Source organism: Aquila chrysaetos, chromosome 7 (assembly GCF_900496995.4).
Source record: "Aquila chrysaetos chrysaetos chromosome 7, bAquChr1.4, whole genome shotgun sequence".
Classification (NCBI taxonomy): Eukaryota; Metazoa; Chordata; class Aves; order Accipitriformes; family Accipitridae; genus Aquila; species Aquila chrysaetos.
In genome coordinates, this window is record NC_044010.1 from 37560216 (window position 1) to 37584260 (window position 24045).

The 24045-nt window shown below is 44.1% G+C and overlaps 2 long non-coding RNA genes across 2 annotated transcripts; one reads left to right on the top strand and one right to left on the bottom strand.

Moving 5' to 3' along the window:
• The first annotated feature begins 1064 nt into the window (after positions 1–1064).
• LOC115343714 lies at positions 1065–24045 on the top strand. Its single transcript, XR_005932894.1, has 4 exons — positions 1065–1151; positions 20889–20896; positions 23114–23117; positions 24035–24045. It is a non-coding gene; the product is annotated as an uncharacterized LOC115343714 (long non-coding RNA).
• On the bottom strand, positions 10152–13443 carry LOC115343818. Its single transcript, XR_003924290.2, has 3 exons — positions 13285–13443; positions 10654–10787; positions 10152–10273 (listed from the first exon to the last, which is right to left on the bottom strand). It is a non-coding gene; the product is annotated as an uncharacterized LOC115343818 (long non-coding RNA).

The window sequence follows — 24045 nt, forward strand, 5'->3', positions numbered from 1 at the left end:
GAGGTTTTTGGTAGTGTGTATCTTCACAAACTGGATCAGGGATGGATTAGACCATCCCTACTCTTGCTGAGTAGGCTCCCTGAATGGCCTTAAGGATGGAATTCGTTGAGGGGTGAGTAAACTGTGAGCAAGGAGGGCACTGTCCCAAATGGGAGGGCAGCCCATGGGATGCGTTGGGCGCTCTGCCTTCAAACCGTGAGGGAAAGCCTCTCCAAGGAAAGCAGCTGAGTTGGGTTTCGGGGAGCCACCTCCTGCGGTACCCAGCTGGTGAGCAGGCTGCTGCCAGATCTCATGCTACCTCTGATGGCCAAGGCATTTGCTTTTCCCATGGGTCACTTCTCAGCTGTGAAAGACATGTGCTGGCGTAGGAGCACGCAGCACCTTGGCTGATGGATAAGGAACAGGGCTTTATAATGAGGCTTTTAAAAAGCCTGCCACACTCTGCTGCTGCAATACCCTTTGCTACCTAACATCTTGTATTTCAAGTTTTCAGGAGATAAAGTGTGATTCTCTGAAAGCTTCAGAAATAATTCAGTAAAGGCATGGGCACCTTCCTTCATGCTTGGCTGCCTGCCAAAAAAGTGAAACTCCAGAGCTGTACTGGATCTTTAACAACACTCCTGGTCTTTAAACTCAAATTAAGATTTTAGACATTAACAGACATGATATGATGTTTTTTCTTTGCTGCTTTTTTTTTTTCCCCAGTGTCCCGATCCAATATCGGGGAGGGTTCTTAAACAATCCCAAGAGCGAGATTAAGACACAAACGAGGTCAGATGCTGTACAACCTTGCAAGTTTTATTTCCTATAACAACTGATAATAGCAATAGGACAGAGGGAAGGAGAAAGGAAAAAGAGGCAGACCTAAGGAAGAAAATGGAAGAGACATAGCAAGACTAGTTACCACCACCACAAAGCCAGCAGCGTCCCGTTGACTCGGTCTTGATGCTGGTATCGGAGGGTCCAAGTCCGGGTTCCAGCCAAAGTCCCAGTCCCAAGCGCTGCAGGTGCTCTTCAGTTGCCTTTTCAGTCTTTCGGTTCTTTCCAGTGTTTTCCCGGTTTTGAGAGGGGAGTACGCAGTTCTTTTATTGTCCCAGTCCCCACGATTTCCCCCAAAAGTCCACCCATTTCCACGGAGCTCATTACCATACGTCCCACCCCATGTTCCTCCATGGTTGCATGCCCAGGTGTTCCCGGTGGTTTCCCAGCTTGGAAGGCACTGCTAGCTTCGGGCAGATATGGTGGTTTCCTCAGGGACATTTTGCGCGTACTTCCCCACAGCAACAGGGTGTTGAGGCTCTCTGCAGCAGCAATGTCGAGACAAACATTTCCAGCCAACACAGTCTCTTACACCCAGTTATACTGTTAACAAACTCCTTTCCCAACTGAGCTCTTGCACAGAACCAAATCAGACAAACAATAATGAAACACAAAATGTCATCATCTCTTTCAAAAGATGTCATAACTTCTGACGCTTCAAGAACTTTGGAAGTGTTTGTGTCTTTTGAAAGATCCAGTGATCTTTTCTCTTTTGGACAGTCCCTAGGAACCTGTGTTTTCAAGGGTCCTACTGGACAACCCTCTACAGAGACAGCAAAAGCCACTCTGGTGGCATTTCTTAGTCCTGCATCCCACCTAGACCTGCAGCACCCTGAAGTATAATATTCTCTCAAAGGTGGGGTCTGACCAGCCTCCACTGTCATTGACTCAGCCCCACTTTATCTTAATTGAATAGTTAATTCCCATAGATAAAAAAAATGTTGTTTCTGAATTGGACATTATTTTACCACTTTGATGTATTCTAAAAAAAAAAAAACCAAAAAACATGCAATGTGTTTAATATTGATGGAGACTGGGGATATTTTAGGCTGATGCCGTGATATTTGTACACTCCCACTAACTGATACTCCAGGACTGTGAATGCTGCAGACAAAAAGCAATTAGCTGGGTTCGTCTAGAGCTGGGCTCTGGCCCTGAGCCACAGCACTCTCGCATGCCAGGAGAAACATGTGGGTCCAGACAGGGTGACCAAGCAGAGCCCAGGGCAGGGTGCGAGGGAGACAAGGGAAAGGAGAGAAGTCTGGAGAAAGGGTTGTGGGCAGGCACTGGGAGCTGCCTGGTCATTTCTGCCTGTTTAGCTTTCAGTGCTGAGAGAAATTAGTGGCTCCCCCAGGGAGGGAACAAAGAACTACTTTTCACTCCCAGATTTCTGTATTTCATGCATGGTCTAATCAATATTGTCTAATCTCATGTTTTAAGGTTCTTTGTAATGTTTTCTTTGTGCGAAGAGCTCTGGGATTTTCAGGCGTAAGCATTAAAAATGGGCATTTTTCTAACATAGACTTCGTGGTCTGACCTGCATACTGCTAACTGAGAATAAGTATGCTGTGAAACAGAATTCAGTTCTGCATTTCCAACAGAGCAAGTTGTTCATGCAAGAGGACTGCAAGATGCATAGAGCTTGGTTAAAGAAAAGGAGCCTGCTGGGGAAGAGTTTAGAAAAAGCACCAGCACATTAGCTGGTACGCACATCTCAAATGCTTCAGCATTGTTGAAACAGTTCGGCAAATAGTTGCTCTCATATCTGTTGAACTGAAGAAAAGCCTGAGTCCTCTCATCTTCTTAGCTTTGGCACTAATGAAAATTGGGCTGTGCTGACCTGTGAGCCTGCAGGGACACCTCTGCTGATGATCAAAGCACAGCTGGGCATCTGCACTGAGTCCCCAGAGTAAACCTCAGGATGTCGGTGGGATTACTTACTAGCTCATGAGAGCCCAAGGCAAAGAACAGGACAAGGAAAGACATGCCCAGGACGACCTGGATTAGATGTAGTCCTCATCAGTGAGTAAACTGATGGTTGCATAGCAATGCTCTCATTAATGCAGGATCACGTTCTTGTGCATGCCCTCTCCTCCTCAGCTCTTCAGGTTTGTGCTCACACATAGGCCAGTCCCCTCTCGTGCTGTCAGAGCTACACCCTGAGATGACTTGTTTGGCAGGCTGCACAGAAAGTTAACTGATTGCTCTAGCGAAGAACGTGTGATGTCCCACATGCTGTATGCTAATTGTTGCTAATGAATTGCTGAACTAAAAAGGCTTAAACTCCATGATTTGGATTAATGTCTACTATTAATTCATCAGTGGACACCACCGATAATTTCAAGCTTCGTTAGGCACAAAATTACACTGCTAACCCCTATTTCTCATGCGTGACTTGGATTACCAAGAAAAGGGAGCAATGCAGAAAAAACCAAAACCTCTGACTGACTTTGCCCACAGCTCAAATGTCTATGTGGTAAATGAATGCAGAGATCAATAAAATATTCCACTTCTGATAATAGCTTTCACTTTGGTGCATCTTATTTAAGTCTACCTGACAGGACTGTCTGGAAGGAATGGATACCAAAAAGAGTCTGAAAAACATCTGAGATGAGAAACCCACACTGTCCCTTCTCAAATACCGATAAGAAGAAAGCTGTATGGGCTTTTAGAGGGATAGAGAGTTAGTGGGAAAAAATTAAGCGCCCGTCTGAGAAGAGCCACTGGACCAGATCTAGGTGACATTGCCTGGACCTGGCTGTAGAGAAGTGATGCTCACTGGTACCAGCTGAGAACACGGCCCCGAACCTGCAAGCTCCTGACAGAGCACGAATGTGAGTAACTTCCATTGCAGTCTGCTCGCAGGGTTGGAAACTATGCCTCTGAAGAAGTCATTTTAGGCTTACATCCTTACAAAGAAGAGCCAAGTTTATCATTCGGGCTTTGGTTTCTTTCAGACTGATAAATACGCTATGGGCTTTCTATTGTTCTATGGGTTTTTTCTTCCCATTTATAACAAATGCTCTGTTTCAGTGGGTTATGTCTCACGTGGATGGTTCCAGTCAAAGACCGTAGCCAAGCTGGGGCTCAAAATACCAGCAAAAGTACTAACAATCAAGATTCCTTGCTTAATCAATTGAGTGAAATGTAATGACCAGAAGCCCTAACAAGAATTACATCAGCATCAGTAAGCGTAGAGGTGCTTTGTATTGGCCAGATGAACACCACTATGTTTATTGCAGATGGTCTGCTCCTGTAAGGACATGGACTGAAGTTAGTCAGTCTTGTTTGATGAGTTGCCCCTACTGGAAGGAGTTGTGAGGGGAGGAATTAAGACAGGTCAGAGTGGAAGGGTGGCAGGAGCTCTAGAGACATGTCTAGCTTACGTAAATTTTGTTTGGCATTACTTTCTGAATTTTTTGTGTTGGAATTAATAAGCTGGACTGACAGAAAGGCTCAGTCTTCCTTAAACCAGCAGCAGACTACATCTGGCGGGTACATGGGTGGAAATAGAGGAAAAATAAGCTGGGTCAAGAGAAGTCATAGTCTGACAGGGTTGCTAGTGGAGTCCTTTTCTCTTCTAAAATAAGAAGGAACAGGGTGAGATATTTTATCTGTGTTAGCAGAAGACATGCTAAGCAGTTAAAACAAGATCAGAGCCGTACCTCTCCAGAGCCATATGGTGTGCTGGCAAAGAGGCCTAAAGCAATCTGTAAAGCAAATGGCTGGCCTCGGAGAGGTTCATCAGGAAGGCACGATGTGACGAAGCAGAGAAGCTGACTTGAGACCTTCTTTTGGCTTTTGCCAATGATTGGCCAAATGATTGGTTTGGTATTTTAACTACTACAACCTCTGCAGAGGCCTGGTGTGTGCTATTAATGTCCCCTGTGTTGGGGAGGGTGGGAGGGTAGGAGCTCACACCTCTGTTACGGGGGGGTCCGAAAATCATTGCTGTCGTCTGGTGTTTTGCTATGGGTGTCACACAGGTCCAAGGCAGTACCTGCCCAGAGCTGTCTAGAAGAACTTGCTGAAAGTAAATTATTTAGGGAATCTTAGAGGTAACAGCTTGTTGGTAAATATCTCTTACTGAGATCTTCAGCTGGATAAAAGAATGAAATTTCCTTCAATACATTGGAGGTTCAGCACACAAACATGTCTTTACTATGGAGAAGGCAATACCATGATCCCCCTCGCTTGCTTTAACCTTGGATTTGAAGCTCTGCAGGGCTTTTGTGGCTGGTGGCTTTCAGGGCTCCCGGGCACTGGAGCAGCTGAAACAACAGGCACAGATCAGAGGACTAGAGGATCTGAAAAGCCCATTTCTAAGCTGGTGAGGCACATTGAGCCTTTTGTCGGACCATACTGTGTCCACAGAAACAGAATAACTTAAAATTAGATGTCTTTTTAATGCCAGATTTCATTATTTCAGATAATGAATTGGTAATTTATGTTTAATGTTGTTAACAATATGGAAAAATAAGCCACCTGTGCAGTATGCACACAAATACCTAAACAGATCCATGATGATGAGATTTAAAAAAAAAAAAGAGGATTCAGATCTGCCAAGTCTTTCATCCCTTTGTCATTTTGTCATATTATCTTTCTCATGGTGACCTCCCAAGCGTCCCTTTCTCTCCTGCTATTTTGTGTTTTCACTTAAAGTGCAGATCATGGGACTGAGTGTATGAAAGAAGATGGGGAAAACAGCCATGTGCTTCATTCTTTGTAGATGCAAATTGTGGCAATGGGCCATTTTTAAGGTGAGGAGATAGTTACAGGCCTACATTAAATGCAAGTAAATGAACTCTTACAAGGATTTGGAGCAAAACTGGAAGGACTGAGTCAGCAAAGTCACTAGTGCAGATGCCCTTAACTTTGCTTTTCCTTCCCTGAAATCAACAGAAGCATGCATGAGCTGAAAGCACTTTGCTGCATTGAGCCTATTAAAGGAACCGCAAAGCATCCAAGCCTACTTCACTGTATCAATGAACACCAAAGAGACTGAGATGGAGCAAACATAATGTAAAAGTTCATATAGATGTGATTAGTAGCCTGCTGCTCCCTCCGTTCATCCAGAAAATATGAAATCTATGGATAATCATCAAATTCTGCATGCATTTGCTGTATTTTGTTTCCCAAAGATACCGAAGTGTGCTACAAATGAGAATATATAGCAATAATTACGGCCACAGTGGGCTGGAAAGCAGGAGCTTTTTAACCACGTATAACAGTAAAGCTGCAGGAGAAATTTCGGTTCGGAGGCAGGATTGGGCAGGGCCCAGAACAGTGTGGTGAGTCCTCCTACCTTTGTAAAGGAGAGTAATAGATTATTTCATGACCACAGATGTCCAGGACATCTCTTCTATTTTTCATCCAAAATCTTTCCCCTTCTGTATGGTTTGGATCCCTTTCTCTAAAATGGATGCAGCCCAAATGCACCCAAATGTTCTCTGGACTCAGCAAAACAAGACCTTGGTGCTTTTCAACCTGGTGAAAAACTGACAATCCTGATGTCACTGAAGATTTGGGAGCTTGAGAAGCAATACTCAGAAGCCCCCAAAAATGTCTTAGAGAAACTACATTATGCAATGGGAAAGCTGAATGCACAAGACTACCTGTTTATTTATTTATGCAAATACACAATTTATAGCCACAGTGGTGATTTGTTGTTTAGCCGTGACTGGTTATACAATGATTAGGCAGAGCAATAGATTTCAACCAGAGTGTCAGCTTGGGTCTTTTGTACCTCTGTTTGGCTATTATACCCAACAGTGGAGACACTGAAATAAATTGTTATTGCCTACGATAAGCAATAAAGTCCTTCGGAAGAGCCTCCGCACTTGTGGAGGGTTTTCAACACTGGCAAGTGAGTGTTTGTACTGGAGCTGTTTCTGTGGTGCCTTCTTACCCTTTATATTTGGGCAAAAAATAACTCAGTGTAAAATGCTTACAGGTCCCTCTAGTGCCATGGCTATATCCTTCAGACCTTTTGTACTAATACTTTTTTTTTTTTTTTTTTTTTTTTTTACTATCATCCTTCCAAGACCAGCAAGTCTGCAGTGCTATTTCCTCGTGGTGCCCAAACTGCTGTCAAGCTCTGAGGTACAGCCACACGGATGTGCTGAGAGCTGGGAAGCTGGGTGCTACTGATCCAGGGGGATTGTGAATAACATAGCAAATAAATAGGATTTGCTCTTGGGATGAAGTCTCGGGAGCTCCTGCACTCCATTTCCATGGAAAGATTAATTTAGTGGAAAAAATGTTATCCACTCCCCTAGCTGCTCCATGCTCCTTGACCCCCTGCAGCCTGGGGCCAGGTGGGGTGCAAGCATGGATTTCCTTGTTGCTGCTGATTTGCAGCCTTTCTTGTTGCTGTAGCCCTGAAGCCTGCTGCCAGCCAAGAAACAGAGCACAACAACCTGAAAACATCTCAGACCATCCAGTGTTACAGCTGTTGGAATATGCACAGCCAACTTACAACTAATCTCTGAGTGGAGTTTACGTTTAACCTAGATTCTCAGATAATTGGAATGGATCATCCTTGCCCAGGTGAGTCAGGAAGATGTAAACCTTCCTTTCTAGTGCAAACTCACCTGTTGTGGTTCCAGAGAGTGACACAGTGCAGCCAGGGCTCGGGTAGGCAGCAGGTTTGCTTCTGGAGATGCTTCAGTCTGTGATGCTTAAAATTTTGTCACAGTAGTTTTCATAGCTCCCGTCTCACTCTTTCCTGTACGTGCAAGCAGATCAGAGAGGCACAATCCTACCTATTTTCCAGGTGAGAACCAGAGGCCCTCAGCTCAGCATCTCAGAAGTGTCTGGGCACCCAGGTCAAGTCCCAGCAACATGGACCTTGCCTAAGGCAACAGGAAAAATCTTTGGCAGGGCAGGGACACCATCGGCCTTTGCAGCTTTGACCAGGTGAGGTCACATGATTTAGACCAGTATCCGAAATCTCAGACTAGCTCCAGATTGCCTTCCTTCTTGGAGCCTTGCTACCAAAGGGAGAATTGCTTTATCATAAGAACTGCTAAAGAACACATGCAAGTTGGGTCTGCGGGGCGGTTTTTACGGGGCTTTTTGGTGTCTGAAAGCGGTGACAGTGTACTCCTGGGAAAGCTCACACACGCGGTGCTTTGTCCAGCAAGCTGTCTGGGAGACCCAGTGCCTGGAGAGTGTTAGATTTGAAGGGAGAGCGTGTTGGCTTCGGCAGAACTCTAATTAAACACTACAACAGACCCACATTTGGTTTGCCCGTGCTGGTTGCTGCTGACAGGAGCTTTCTCTCTGTGCTAGCAGTTGTTATGACACCCATGTATCCCAGCGGTGGGAGGCGCATACAAATAGATCTGTAAATAGATAAATGAATGTGTATTGGGGGGAAAAAAAGAACAAGAAAGAAAAAAAAAAAAAAAAGCGCTGCTTCTGCTAAGTCGACATGCGTGCGCTCTGCGTTTGGAAAGGTCCGTATTTGCCCGGAGAGCAGGGGGTAGCCCGGATTTAATTTAATTTTTTTGTCTTCCTCCACAGGAACAAGGTTGCCTGGAGCTTCTCAGCAGAGCTCCCCGCCAGAGGGCGGCATCGGCTCGGGAAAGCCGCCGGCAGCTCCGCGCCGGGGACCGGCACCGGGACCGGCACCGGGAGCGGGAGAGAGGCCGGGAGAGGGGCCGGGCTGCCCGCGGCAGCTCCGCGCCTTCCCCCCTGCATCTCCGTGCATCCCTGCCTGGCACCGGGAGCCGGCTGCTTACAGAACCCTTCTCTTGCAGCCTATGCTCAAACGATAAAGAGGGGCAGAAAATAATTTCGGGGCTGAATCGTCGAGCCTCCTTTCGACAAACACAGAGAACTCCCGAAGCCTGTCGGGGCGGCCGCATTTGCAGAGAAAAGGTGCACACGGTTGTGAGGGCAGGGCAGTGGAGCACGGCTTCTGTGCCGATGCAATGGAAAGCATCCGTGCTGCCATGGCAACCGCGGCTCCTGCCGGCGGGCACCGGCGGGAGGATGCTCCGCTCCGCCGCCGCGGCGAGGAGGGACCGCTGCCATCCTCTGTTTTGCACGTCCTTCGGGTTCTTTGGTTTACAGCAGGGTTTGCTTAGAGCTGGCCTCCCCCCCGGCAGGCGTGGCAAATTAGTTTCGTCCAGCTGCACCGTCAGCTAATTGCAAATTCAAACATGGAAAATTTGCCGTAAAATGTAAGAAAGTCAGCTGATGTTTTCTCTGTACCTTGTACACGTAGGAATCCCTGCTGTTGGGTTTCATTTTTTTTTACCCCTCTCCTGTGGTAAAGAAATAGAAACAGAACTATTCCCATTTTGTTATTCCTTAAGGAAAGACAATGGGAACCATTTGCTTTTCCGCAGACATCTGCCCCTTGATGGTTCTGTCTTACAAGGAAAGAGCTCCAGTCTCAGCTGATTCCATTCAGAAACCCACTAAATAAATGACAATTCACATTTTTCTCCTGATTTAGAAGGGCAAACTAAAGACAAAATCCCGCTGAACTTTTTCATCACTTCTGATTGTTCTGTGTACTAGGACAGTAGCTTGGTCTAGCTGACTCAAGGTTGGGACCACACTGCTTCAGGGTTTGTTTTTTTTAAATGACAGTAGAATCCCACCCTCTTTCTCACAAAGGGATTACCTGAATCTATATGCTGTGGGCCTGACACAGGGACCCATTTATTTTTCTTTTCTCCCTGTGGCAGTGCCAGCTCTCCAATTTCCATAAACTTATAGCATTTCCAGAACACCCCTTGGAAGTGCGGCCCTTCTGCATCAATTGAGAGGCATGTAATTTTATTTTATTTGCCTGACTTTCTATATTTCTATAATTCATATATTCTAAAACTCTGACATTGTTTCCTTCCTTTTTCTTGTGGCTCATCCCTGTCCAAATCAGGCATAAAAAAAGCTTGACATTCTAGTTTAGGTAGCGAACTGTGTGATCCTACTGCAAAGAATCACTTGGCAATCTGTAGCGCACCTCTATGTACACAGACACACATCCATGCACACCCCCCAGGTCATTTTTACATGCTCTACTTTGCATGTGTTGGGAGGCAAATGGTGCGCTGACCTAAGCTTTATAGTCTTTTATGTCTACGGAAAATCAGTGATATATTCATCAAAAATCTAGATAGGTCAATGCCAGGGAAAACCCTGAATTGGAAACAATGTCCAAAGGGTAGAAAAACATCCACAGTTTTTTACTACACTTTCCATTTTTCTTGTGAACTACATGAGTTTTATTATGGGTCATCTGATATTCTCACATGATCCCTGTGTCCAGCATTGGTGCACACGGCTCGAGGAAGTTTTTGGTTTAGTATGACACCATTTTCCTTAGACAAATGGTTTACAAGATTTTGTTTGCTGCACCCAGCTGCATTACACCAGAGGACTACAAGTCTCCTTCGAGGACAAAAGAAGGTCAATTGTTCCTTTAATTGCAATTGCTCTTTAGAAATAGCACAAATAACCAGGGAATGAACACTGAAATGTTCAGTTTCTGATACATGGAAGACAAAAAGGCACTGCTTTTCCCAAATGTTATAACTAATACTTTTAAATGCTATATCCCTCTCTCGTCCAGTTTACAGGAGAGTGTTCTAGCACAGCAGGTCTATGGTCTAAGGTCAATCAGTTTTTTGACAGAGATTTATGACTTTGGTATGTTTTAATTTATAATGTTAATATCTGTTCTCTTGGAAGAAATTTCGTTTTCCATGGAAAGGCTCTGGCATTAGGGTTTCATACCATTAAAGGCTGTGGTTGTTTTCAAGGAACTGTGGCTATTTTTAGGCTTCGTTAATTTAGACATTCATTGTAGATACATACGTAGTAGTAGCACCTGTCTGCCTCATTGTAGGCATTCACAAGGAGGCATTAGTGGTGCTGTTGAGGCATCCCTGATGAAAAGCATCCAAAAAGTGGATAGCAAGGCCCATCAGGGCTCAGCACGAAGGAGTGTCCTGTAAGGGTACAAGAACTGCTCTTCCATTACTACAATCTCCCAATCCCCAGTCATCTTTTATGCATGAAATAGTTGAAAACTGAAAAGAAGGTAAAAAGCTAAACCAGTTTTTGGGCAGATCAGATCTGTGGAGTAGAGGACTGGCCATCTTCAGTCCTGACGTTGTGAAGTTGAGAAAAGTAAGCAATTGACCTAGCTGACAAAAACATGTAGGCAATGCAGTTTTTCTCACAGACTTACAGTAGCTCACTTCAGTTGTGCCATGCAATACAGAACAGGGAAGAGGGAATACAACACAGCTGGCTGGTTGAAACAGTTCTATAATCAGCCTCCTCTGAACTGTCTCTTAATGGGGATGGCAGACTGTAGAGCTTGGGACTTCAAGATCCAGTGATGTAATGTGAAAATCCTGGGGGTCCAGACCCCGGGCTCTTGGACTCGCCACAATATTCAGGCAAAGCCTCATTGCAAAATGCACGGAGGAAGAAAGGCTCCTACCAAAAAACTACTGAAAAACAATGTTTGGTTTGAGCACTGTCTAGACAGTCCTACTGTCTATTAGAGATCTACAAAATTGGGAAGTCCTTTCCCAGGCTAGCAAAGCACGTAAGCCCATGGTTAATAACACACAACGTAATAGTCCCAGGGACTCCAATCAAATTAAGCTATGTGCTTACAAGCTCTGCTGAACTGGAACCAGATTGCATTAGCTTGCTTTAACCTCTCCACAGATCACAAACACTAAGCTGGAAACACCTGCCTTAGAGAGCTGAAGGTAATAGGGAGACACAGGAGGAAGCGATGCTCCGACGGGCGCCTGCTGGGATGGTTTGGGCTGATACCGAGCCCGGTGTGTGACTCTGGGTTTCAGCAGACCAAAGGGTTAATTACGGTGCTGTGCTGTGATTCGGGGAAATGAAGTCAAACTAACCAGAGAACTCGGCCAGTCTCTGTTGGCTTCGATAAGGATGTTCCCGCGTATGGAAAGAGGGGATCTGCTGCATGTAGAAAGACAGGGGCATAAAAGGATCTGTCAGCAATACCTGGTCTTCTTACGAGAGATGAGCTGAGCCAAATGTAGGCTGGCTTAGAGCCTGCAGTCAATGGAGTGGCACCTGCTTCTGATGTGGGTGAATTCAGTCCTGTTTTGTCACTAGGGGGTTGCTTACACTAGCAAGGAGCATTATTGATACTGCCCAAGCTACCTTCCCAGACTAAAATAACCTGCCGTTGCCACTGCATTTCCCCACATGGACAATGTGCTGGCTTTACAGGGATTTTACTGCTTAATCTCATTCTTTTTAATTGCAGTAGGATTTTTTTATCTGAAACACTAATGAGTGGTGTTGCTGGAACTCATGTGAAATATGCTGGTTTTGTCCTGTATGGGTGTCCATCAGAAAATGGCATGAGCTCCTTGAGTGGTATACTTTTATGTGAGTAAAATTAAACATACTCAGTACTGGAAACCTGTCAGGGATTGTTGATGGCATCCATTTTGGAAGCCATTATTGCTGTATCTAGGGACTTCACTTTCTGCCAAATTGCAGTTATCTGTGGACCATGTCAAAATAGTCAGGTTCAGTTTTTCATGCTTAAAGCCTTTAGCTGTGTAAGGACCTGATTACTCTTCAGATCATCTTCATCAGACCACATCCCCATAGGGGTGTGTGCGCTAAAGATGAGGAGTGTTATCTGTATCCATTTTTTTTTTTGAGAGACCCTTAATCATGTACTGCCTTCACTAGGAGACTGAACATTTGCTTTGGGAAACCTTGGGATGTGAAATTAATGTCTCGTGGGCACCTGATTCAAACCAAAGCTCTCCATGTAATGAATAAATATCTCTGACCATTTACTTTTCCACATTGAAACACCGTCAGTCTCAATACGAGCTGCTAGCATTTCTGTAGTGTTTCTCACTATTCTGTATTTATCAAGGCTTGTAAGAGGGTTCCCGGTGCGTGACCAATGGACACTCACAGCTGATAAAACCCATCTCCATGGTCTACAGAGGGACTTTTTAATAGTGACCAGAGTCAGCCAACTGCTGACACTTAGCTTTTCTTCCGCAGTGCCTGAGCACTGTGGAGGTCGGGGCTGCTGGAGCTGCGCAGAGCCCAGGGAAACTCTCTGCTGAAGCACTGTCAGGCAGACAGTGCCTGGGGGAGCCCGGGCTGATGCTCTGCTGCTCCTCCAGCCCTTCCCATACTCTGTGCCACAGCAAGGACCTATTGCAAGGTCTGGTCTATGGCACTGTGTCACCGTGACAAGTCTCCTTTTTTTATGCACGGCAGGAGCCCTTGAAATGCAATTTAGTGCAAAGCAGAGATTTGTGTTTTTAATATATTGTCACAAATGCTGGCAGCAGTAAACAGGTGCTTGTTCAGCTTACCCATAACACTCTAATAGATATAGCACCAGAAACCAGAACTTAATATAACATAACATAACATAACATAACATAATATAATATAATATAATATAATATAAACCTTAGTGATAGAAAGGAATAAAAGAATGATCTCTGAAGACAAAGCAATATCTTGGCTCATTTTGCATAGTCTGCTGAATGGCTTCTCAGCCCATCTCCCCAGAAATTGGCAGAACAGAATCAGATGACAAAAGGGAATGGCGCATCTGAAATTATAGGAAGCATCCTATTTTACAGTTACTATTCAATCTACGTTAAAAGATGAATATTTTCTCTTTAAAATTTGCATATCATATCAAAGTGTCAACTGAAAACTACATTCTGACGAGGAAAGTATAGAAACTCTCAGTGATATTTATTGCTTTTTCTTGGGCAGGGAAGGAGGGAGGGATGAGGTTGGTCAGACCTTTTGCATTTCCACATTTTCCTGAAAACTGTCAGGGAACGTTTTACCAGTTTGCCTCCCATATTCTTAAAGTGTCTAGTGTGTTACCAGCACAAATAACCTCTTCTTCAATAAAAATTAATGTATTTTTAAAGATTAGTTTTGCTTGCTACTTGTTGCTATTGTCACCTGCTACTTGCAGGCTGCTCTTCAGAGCCTTCGATTTTATACAGTCCACATCTTCTAAGTCTATATCAGCACTGGCCCATTTCATTTCTGTTAGCATATTAGAAGAATAAAATGTAATATCAAAAGTGCTTTAAATTTTGTTTCATATGAACATTTTCCAAGACGCCCTGACATTTCCAGATGCCCTGACAAATCAGCAATAAAATTCACATCAACTTTCCTGGCGCAGAATCAGGCCCATAGAAAATCTTGAATGATTCGGTCTGCAGACTTCAGCCTACGAACATCTCACAAAACTCATCTCACAGATAATAAGGATTGTGTGAGCTGGCACAGGCAGGCTGCAAGAACGACCGCAAAACCATGGAAGAAATGCAAAGAATAAATTTATTTTCGTTACCGTGCCAACTGGGGGATCCCCAAAGCAGCACCCGGGCAGAGGCACACAAGCGGGAGCGGAGGCACTGCTGAGCTCGGTCCATGCTGGAGGATCACTGAACCTGCTGTGTTCACCTGGATTTCAGGGATTCACGCAGGCGTAGTCTACCACTGTGCTTTGATCTTTCCCCCAGCAGGGCAGGAATCTCAAGCATGTTCGATAGGGTGCCTCTAAGTCTATCACAGGCCTACGTTATCGAAACACAGATGTTCTACTTGTCCAACACACAAGGCAAAACAACAATTAGTATGATACGTGTGTTTTTCTACACCTCGGCTGCAGGTCACTTGAGCATGTTTATAATCCTCCTCGCCAATCTTCTGTTATTTTCCCACAAGGATGAAGTGCTATTTCATCAAAATATGAAAGCTTGCAGTGAAGGAAAGCTGTTATGCAGTGAAAGCGCTCATGACATGAATATGTCCAAAACCTTTTGGCATAGCTCCTCTCTCCTTTTTTTTGTCCTTGGGAGCGTATGTCATTTTTGTGATACTTACGAAACAGTAGCTCTGCTGCCATCACTAACACACAGTTAGTGTGGGCTGTCAGTTATTCTCGCTCACATTGATATGGAGACTGCAGTCCCTTAAGAAAAGTCCATGAAATTAGTACAGATTTGGATTGAGTTGTGGAGAGCAGGATTTAGCAGAAAGCAAAACAATTTAAGTAAAGCTTAAAAAGTCTCAAAAGTTTCTCGGTGAAATTACACTGATATATATTGTGTTCATGATGGTGGCATCCCTGTGATAAAATACAGACATATTTGATAATTTGAAATAGCTTTGATACCTCCAATTTTAATCTGCTGTAGTATTATATCTTGCATTTCAACTCCCTAAGAAAAAAATCTCTTCATTTCCCATCCATGAGGATATATTCTACTAAAATTACACAGCCATTAGGCCTGATACTACTAGTACTCTTCAAAAGTTAGGTTTAAACTCCAGTATCTCCCCAGTCATCCAGAGTCTCCTACTAATAAAAACCTAAGGCATTTGTGTGGAAAAAAAAAAATCAAAAAACATTGATGTCAATTACAGGGGTTTCTAAAATGAAACAGTTATTATTTTTCTTTCTGTCTATGGTCATACTCCAAAGAAAGGTAAGCTATAGAAGGAATGAGATAGAAAGGCAGTATACATGTCATTTAATTGCTTTTTACACTTACTTTTAAAATGAAATGTGATACAAGACTTCTAGTGCTCACATGGGACAACCTACACGATTGACATAGATTCAGGTGGATCCACCTACTTTTCCAGCCCATGCAGCCATTTTGAGCCTGTGCTGGTAAAACCTTGCTTTCCCTGTCTGACTCTGATATGTTTCTTCAGTTTCCACTTTTTATGCCTAATAAAACGTCAAGGAACTGACAGAGAAAATTGACTGTTTCATGGAAAAATATTATAATGAATCAGCCCCTGTAGCAGGATTTTTAAAATTGTATTTGATTTCAATAACATGAATCCAGCCTGTTGCTTTGCACTCTGATGTTGTGCCTGGCAGCCCCTGGCCAGAAGCCAGGCTGATTGACTAACCTGAATTACAGCAACATCTGACACGAGCCCTGGCTTGAAATAAACTCCTTTGCAATACTCCGGTGAACCAGTTCAGTGCTGTGCTGAGAGTGTCCAGCTCTTCATTTGCCAAACTTTTTCCTTTGACCTGCACTCCACCTTGTCTTGCTCTTGGTTACCAAACATTTCTTCTCCAAGTGCTTAGCCTGATTCCTCTTGCTTTATTGCCTGACGATCCCTCTTTTCTCCCCAGCCGTCTCTGCATCCCCACTCTGTGCCTCTCCTGCTATTTCAGAGTTGATGCTCAGCGCCGGATCTTTTCCTTTGACCAAGGTCTTGAGCCTCCTCAACTGTTTCACTGTCATCTGCTGCTCCACTTCTGATTTCTTCTTCTGACAGCCGTTTGGTCTCCTTTGGCAGCACCGGTGCTTTAATCAGCAACGCAGCCTTCCTGCTCTGCAGCCTACAACTTCTCTGATCGTGGGTTTTGTTGGACACCTGGGCCTCTGCTTCCTCGTTCAGTCCCCTGTCCTGTGTGTGCTGCTTTGCTGCTTTCTCCCCTGTGGGATGTGTCTGTCTGTCTTTCCTTTTAGATGAGTTCGCCCTCAACCTCTTTCCTTCCCCAGAAATGAAGACGAGCAAGTCCTAAGGAAGAAGAACTCCACTGCAGGCTGTTTCTCTGTGTTTCCATTTTCTGCCGAAAAGAAGAACAAAAATTATTATAGATAATAAAGAATCACAATTTTTACAGATTGAAACCGAAGGCATCTTGTCTTCGCAGTCCTGATACAGGTCCTGTGGGACTTCCCTTGCCTTTCATCGTGGGCTGGAGCGGGTCTCTTGACCTTATGGATGCAGACTCCTCCTCTGACACATTGTGAGAAGCGGTTTAGCACAGAAGCCTTACTTCCCATGGGGAGAACCAGCTGATGGGTAGCTGCACATGCATAGTTGCATTTTAAATGTAGACTAGAGCTAGCTGTAACACTTTCAGCAACCGAAAACTTTTCAGAATTGCATTTCTAGAATTTCTGTCAGAGAGCACGATTCTGTTCCCTGCAGTGAGATAATACTTGGTCTCAGTTGAGTGCTTAAGTTTTACTTTGCGTGACTTGGATCACTCAGCAATGAAGAGCTCTCCCTTGAATCTGCCAGAGCTTGGACTTAACCTACACCTCCCTTATCTTAAGCTGGAACCTAAACATTACCCTGCACATTTTTTTTGTGGAATTCAACTTACAGCATGCTTTACCCCTGCGTTTCTGCAGGACACCCACACACATGTAGCCCCCATTTTGGCAGGAATGTCAATCCATTTAGCTGCTGCTTATTAAAAAATAATGTACTTCTCCAGACAAATGTTTACGTGAATGCTCTCAGAAAGTGTTTCTCTGATTGTTTTCAGATCTGTGAGTTTTAAAGGACACAGAGGAGTAGAAAAATCTTGCTATAAAAATCAAAGGCAGCCCATGTTATTACTATACAGACCCAAGCAGACACATATTCCACGTGATTCCCTTATTCTTAAACCAAACACTCCAGTGGTTTAAGTATCCTGGTGATTATCTGCAAATTAATGTGTGCTAGACTTGGTCTCCAAATTCAGTTCATGCTAGGGAGTCTTCCTTATAGTAGGTCTTCCCTTAAAGCTGCAAAAGAAGGTAATGAATTCCCTTTCTTGCTTTTCACTTGCTCAGGAGTGAAGTTACATTGGCTGCCCCCAGATTGCCCTTTGCTTTCCACCTCGTGACTGTACGGATCTGTATGCAATATTTACAGCCACTGCTCTCTACTCTCCTGGACAAGACAGTTACAGGTGCAGTATCAGCCTTCTCCCACTGAATTCTAGCAATATTTAGTTATCTGTAAAGGGCAGAGTGAAAATCTGCTTCCTCTTCAGCCCTGCAAGCTGTACTCTCACCAGCCAGCACCTGGCCTTTTTAAAATGACAGAAATCACTTACGGCTGGCCATGGTCACACCTTACCTAGAACTGTCCCAGTTCTCCTTTAAATTTGAATAAGCACTGGGAAAAGGTACTGCCTTGCATACATTAGCCTCCAAATTACTTTGTTTAGTCAGATCATAATCAGCGCAAACTTCCTCATGCAGCTGCCAAGTAGGCTCTTGGCTTATCCATAGGGAGCCGTGTTTCGAAAGCAAACATGCTTTGCTAGGCTGCTCTTGGCGTATCCACCATAACTCTCCCATTATTCACAGGGTGGGACCTGGGATAGAGAAGTAAGGCCATTTGTTAAAGTACAGTCCCTACTCATGGGGCTTATTTTACTTAAATGTAACTGGTGCTGAGGAGTGTATGCACGTATATCTTTAGGTTCTCCAGCTTCCTACTGCAGAACCAGATCCTTGCTGATGAATCCCTTTACCCCTAGCAATCCGTTTATATAAATGTACAGTCAGGGCTATTTATGCACTGTAGAAAGGGCTGGAAAATCACAACAGTTGCTCACTTCGAGCAATTACCTTTCTCCCCAAGTGGCCCCACTCCTTTCAGCAGGGGGTCACTCAGTGTGAATGAAGTAGAAGTGTTTGCCCGTTAATTACTTTGCATAGCTGAGCTTGTCCTTTATGATTTTAGCTTCTCTTCTAATCTGAAGGTGCACAACCATGGTCTCTGTGGTGTTCAAGGCTGAAGCTGGCAGGGGTGGACTCGCTGGCTGGAGCCAGCTTGTTAATCCCGCCTGTTCAATGACATCTTTTTCACAGGTTGTTCCATCTTTGGAAAGTCACCCTGCTCAGATCAAGAACTGTGAAGAATCCTCTTTCCTCCCTGCCTCCAAGTTGGCTTCCCTGGCCTCCACAAATCACTGCTTTCCTAATATGTAAACAGAAATATGGAAATGTGGAAGGAAAGTTCAAATGCCAACATTAACAGTGAATGGCAATGATGTCTATGGTTATGAACTATGACAAATTCTGTTTTCATTACTTTGAACTCAGTACCCTAAGGAGAAAAAGTATGTATTTACTTACGGGCTTCAGAAAGCTGAACATCTGCAAGACAGTGCTTGAGTAGTGGTAGCATGTTATCTTGTAAGCCTTTTCCTAAGCCTTAGAAGTCTTCCACATCTTCAAGTCCACCAAAGAAATGCATCTAAAAATCTCTCCTTTTTATACAGTTTTCTTCTTTAGGAAAGAAGGAAGTTTAGGCACACAACCGCTTTAAGATTCAACTTTTCTTAACTATCAACAGATAGTTAGTGAAACGTATGTTAGCATGTGGTTGTTCCATACATTGAAGATACAAAATTACAAACATAAAAGGATAAGAAATGTTCTCAGCATCCAGACATTGATGGTAATCAAGACATCTCATAGTCGTGCATACATTATTCTGCAAGTAAATGTGCACATAGTCTTGGCATATTGACACAAGAGCTGTATCATACCTTTATCAAGGCATGATACCTGTACAAATTATAATATGCACACACAGAGAACAAAATAAGAGTTTATCTGTGAGCCGCAGAGCAGCCTCTGAACAAACAGTGGTTCTAGCAAAAATATTCGATTCTCAACCCACTCCACCTTTGGTCGCTCCCTGAAAACATGCAGTGGAGTCTGCTGAGTGCTGTTGTCCCTATGTAAAATCAGATACTATAAAATTAAATATATACATATATAAATAAGCATGCATAAATTTCATTGTACAAAACCCACAGTGTTGGAATGAACAATTTATGTTCTCATTTGCTTGTGTATTTGTATGGGGAGGTGGAGGTGTTGAATTAATAAATCAGGCAACCTAGATACTGTTCATTGCTCTTTCGCATCCTTCTTATATTCCTGTGGTCAAGGCACCTCCAGAGGGCAAACTGTCCCACTGTTCAGAAAAGTGTGTAGAGAGGTGGGATTAATTACCTTCTGAAGGAATCTGTGCATGAGGTCTACAGAAGGAGCTTCCATAGAACAAGCTTAGACCAGATCCTTAACTTTCACATGGCTGAAGTTAAGTGAGATGAATTCCTTTTCTGTATTAGTCTGTGTCTGCTTGGAAAGCTGAAGATAATGTCAATTCACCCTCTCAGAGTGCCCAAGTGAAGATCACTAGTGTAGGTATTACAGTAAAAATGCTGTTGAGAAGAAGAAAAGTTTCTGGAGGAAATGAGTTTGAAATAAATCAGCTCACAGTTTCACAAGGTTTAGGGAATACATTTCAATTGGAGGAGAAACTGGAGAAATTATCCAAAAAGCTTATTTTGAACATCACTGAGGTCTAAGGAAATTCATCTTTCTTAGCAAACATCTTAATGTTCAATTCTATGAAAACAAGAAGCCTTGGCTGTAAATGCAGCCAGAAGCAGATCACTCATGCCAAGGTATCCAGTAAAATAAAAATATATCAAGTATTCCAGGATAATGGAAAGCATAGACTGTCATCAGTTTGTAAAGAAGTTGCCACAGTGGAGCCTTGTAGAGATTCTCATCAGGTTGAAATGACTGGGTATGGCACCAACATAAATGTTTATTAGTGACAGCAGTTACGGGAATATAACACTTGAAAAAACCACATCGCTAACCTCATTCACAAAAACCATTCATCTGCTTCTCTGTGGGTACTATGGCCCAGACCTTCTTCCTCAGTGCAGCCCAACTTGCTTTTTCCTCCTAGCCAAAAAGGCACAGTCTGCTCCATGTGAAGTTTAACTTTCAGCAGCCATTTATCAAACTATTTATCACATTTATTTGACAAATCAAATGGAATAAGAAAAAGGGGCTTTGAATCTCAAGGATCATTTCAACCTGCGGTGTTGTTGAGGCAGCTCTAGTTAGTAACAGCTTTTGAAGGCATTAGTGATTTTGCACTAAACAGGAGTATTGTCCTTGGAACATGATTCTAGGGCATTTCCTGCACTTCAACAATTTAACTTTTGATTTCAAGCTGTTTTCTTTACAAGTATGCCTTTCTGTAGTCACAGGGATAGAATGGACAAAATCCTGCAGAAAACAAAGGCTGCTAGATCTTTCAAATAGAAATATCTTCTCTCACAAATGCTACTTTAATATAATAATCTAAACTAAACCTTGCATTAAGAAACCCAAATCTCTGAAACTGTCCAGCAATTCAGCAAATAGCCCTTCATCCCGAGGATAGATGGGCCCCACACCAGGGAGGGGGCAAGGTTGGCTCCACACCATGGTTCTCTGCTGGAGATGGCTTTGCTGGACACGGGGTGTGAGACAAGAAGAATATTCTTGACCAAATGCAGGCACGTGGCTGTGCTCCCTGAGTCAGCTTCCTTCAGCTCAGGCCTTCTAAATATCCCCGTGCAGGTCCTTATCTTCTCCCTGCTGTGAAATAGCATCCCTTAGCTTAAACCTCTCTAAGCAGAATTTAAGCCAAGGCACATTGCCTTAATTTGGGCACACGAAGAGCAAGCTCCAATCAGTTGCTGAGAGCAAAGTGGGTCAGCCACCACATGTTTACCAACTGACTTCTTTAAAAACTTACGAACTATGTGATTTTCTGTTAAGTAACTTTTGCAAGGAGATGAAATGAAAGCCGGAATATGAGAGGCATTTGGATGTCCTTGCACTCTGAAAGCAAAGTCACACAAGGGTACTTGATTCCATTGGGAATATTTGTCATTTCATCCAATTTTCTATTTTCTAAATGAAGTTTTACAAAACCAATGTCCCTCTCCCCATTTCTCTGCCCCACTCCCAAATACCTACTGTAACAGGCCACGAAGGGCTCTACCTGTCGGAGACTGCTGACGGATAGGCAGGAAGGATACTGTGGGTTGAGCTTTTGGAACAGCGGGGTCTCAGGGCACCAGTGTTTTAATCTTCAGCTACTGTGGGTTGACCCTGGCCAGCAGCCAAGCACCTACACAGCTGCTCATTCACTCCCACACTCCCAGTTTTCTTGCAACTTGTGGGTTGAGATGAAGGCGGTTTAACAGACGAAGGAAAGGGGGAAAAAACAAGCCATGCAAAGGTGATAATCACTCACCACCTCCCACAAGCAGACTGATGCCCAGCCAGTCTCCAAGTAATGGCCACCGTGGAAGCCAAAATCTGTCCCTCTTTTTCCCTTACCCCAGTTTTATTGCTGAGCATGGCACTATATGATATGGAATATCTCTTTGGTCAGCTCAGGTCAGCTGTCCTGGCTCTGTCCCCTCCCAGCCTCTTGCCCACCTCCAGCTGCTTACTGCTGGGGGGGGGGCAAAGTGAAAAACACAAGGCCTTGAATCTGTGCAAGAGCACTATTCAGCAACAGACAAAACACTGGTGTGTTACCGGCACTGTTTTAGTCACAAACACAAAACACAGCACTGGGGGGGTGCTATGAAGAAAGTTAACCCCATCCCAATCAGACCCAATATAGCTATTCATGAACTGAACTGGTCACATAATGCAGTCTCAGTATAGGATGTCCTGAAAACAAGCCCTGTTTTACTCGTGAACAAACCGTCCTTCCTGGCTGCCAAATTTACAGGAGCCATCTCTTGAGTTCTCCAAAATATGGGACCCTTTCATAGGTCGTGGCTGCTGCTGGCGTTAGCTTTGTCTTCTCCACCTGCCCTAAGCCCAAGCGATGTTGCAAGGGAGCACCAGCATGTGAGACAGAGCGTGCATGGAGGGGTGGAGATGACCTTTAGCCGTCCCTCCTCTCATCTAAGGTCTCATCACCTAGAGGTGATTGAAATGCTGGGAATTTCATTTTTGATATCACGGCTTGGGGTCTTGCAGCTAACACCGCTGCTGTTAGAGAGGCAGCTGGGGATCTGAGCCAGAGCACGTCACCACAGTGGAGAATTTGGCACAGGGAAGACAAAGGGGTAGAGGCTTTTGGAGCTGTCTTTGGAAAAAAATGTATAGGAGAAGCTGTCTGGCCAACTGCCTTCTCACAGCTCAAGACCTCAAGCTCTTTCATCACTCTTAGTTCATTCCACTAACAAATTGGCTTCAAACTACTTGGTAAGTCCTGCCAAATCATATCAAGCCCACTGGAGAGGTAAGATGGACTGTATCTTTCACATTTGCATAGGGGTTTCAAATGGGTAGGTTGTTAGGTTGATCAAGAAGTATTTGTGGTCAACTTTTTTGTGAAAAATAGTCTGTCAAACACATCAGCCTAATTATAGGGATCCCATTTCTGCCAAGATATAATTAACAGTCTCACAGTGATATTAAGTGCTGTGAGAGTTCATTCCGAGATGAAACTTGGCCTGAAAGATCCACGTCCAGGACCGTTATTTTTGCAAATATGCTTTATAATAGGATAATTATATTCACTCTGAACTAATATTTTAAATACATTTAAAACGGCTTGTCTATTCCTAGCCTAGCAGGACTATGCATTTCAAAGCATGAATTTCCATCACTTCCAGCACAGTAATTTGCGGTGGCCACTGTTGTTTAGACCCTTACACAAGGATCAAGGGACAGGATCAAGTGGCAAAGTGTAACTACAGGAAATTAAGCTAAATGCCAGGTAGAATGCAAACAGGGGATGAGATGTCCCCTCCTCTCTTGCCCCCAACTCAATGTTGGCTATAAGCAGTTAATTAAAGGCAGATCTTCAAACCCATGAGACAGCACTGGGCGGGCACAGCATGGCCCCGTAAGTACCCCCTTCCATCGCTGCCTCACTGCGGGCCATGCTAGCAGAGGCTAAGTGCCGTGGGAGCAAAGAAATGTAGTTTCAAGAGCAACGCTGTGGGCTCAGCCATGGGCTGAAGGGCTGGTACCGGGGTGAACGTGCCAGCTCTGTGCATGTGTGTGTTTGTGCCTGTGAAGTGTACGGCTCAGTGGCTCAGATGCTGTTTGGTGCCTCTACGACTAACAGTGTAGTTATTGTTACGGTGACACTGTTCTGTTTGTTCAGTGCCTTGCCATGACATGTTAGCACAAAACCATCTGGCTCCCCCACAGTCTGCCCTGCACCATTGCAGTGGTACCCAGTAAGCTGGGTACCATCCCAAACAACTGCCCAAAACCATTTGCCCAAAGCAAAATGCAACACTCCTGAGACAGGCTAAGTACTGCTTCCCTTCTGCATTTCTAAGGGAACATTTCCAGTACAAAAACCTGGGAAAACCATCTTAAGTTCTCACCTTTCAGCCTACAAGCAACTGCAAGCTGAGAGCAGTTGCAGCCCTACTTAAGGGGAGAGCAAAGGATTTCCTTTGCTGGAACTATATCAGAGCCATTTACAAAAAGATAAACTCAGGCATTTCATTCCCTATCTGGAGAACTGAATAAGGTAAAGAAGCTGAAATTAATCTGCATTTATCATCTTTTGCTATTAGGCCTGGCAGGC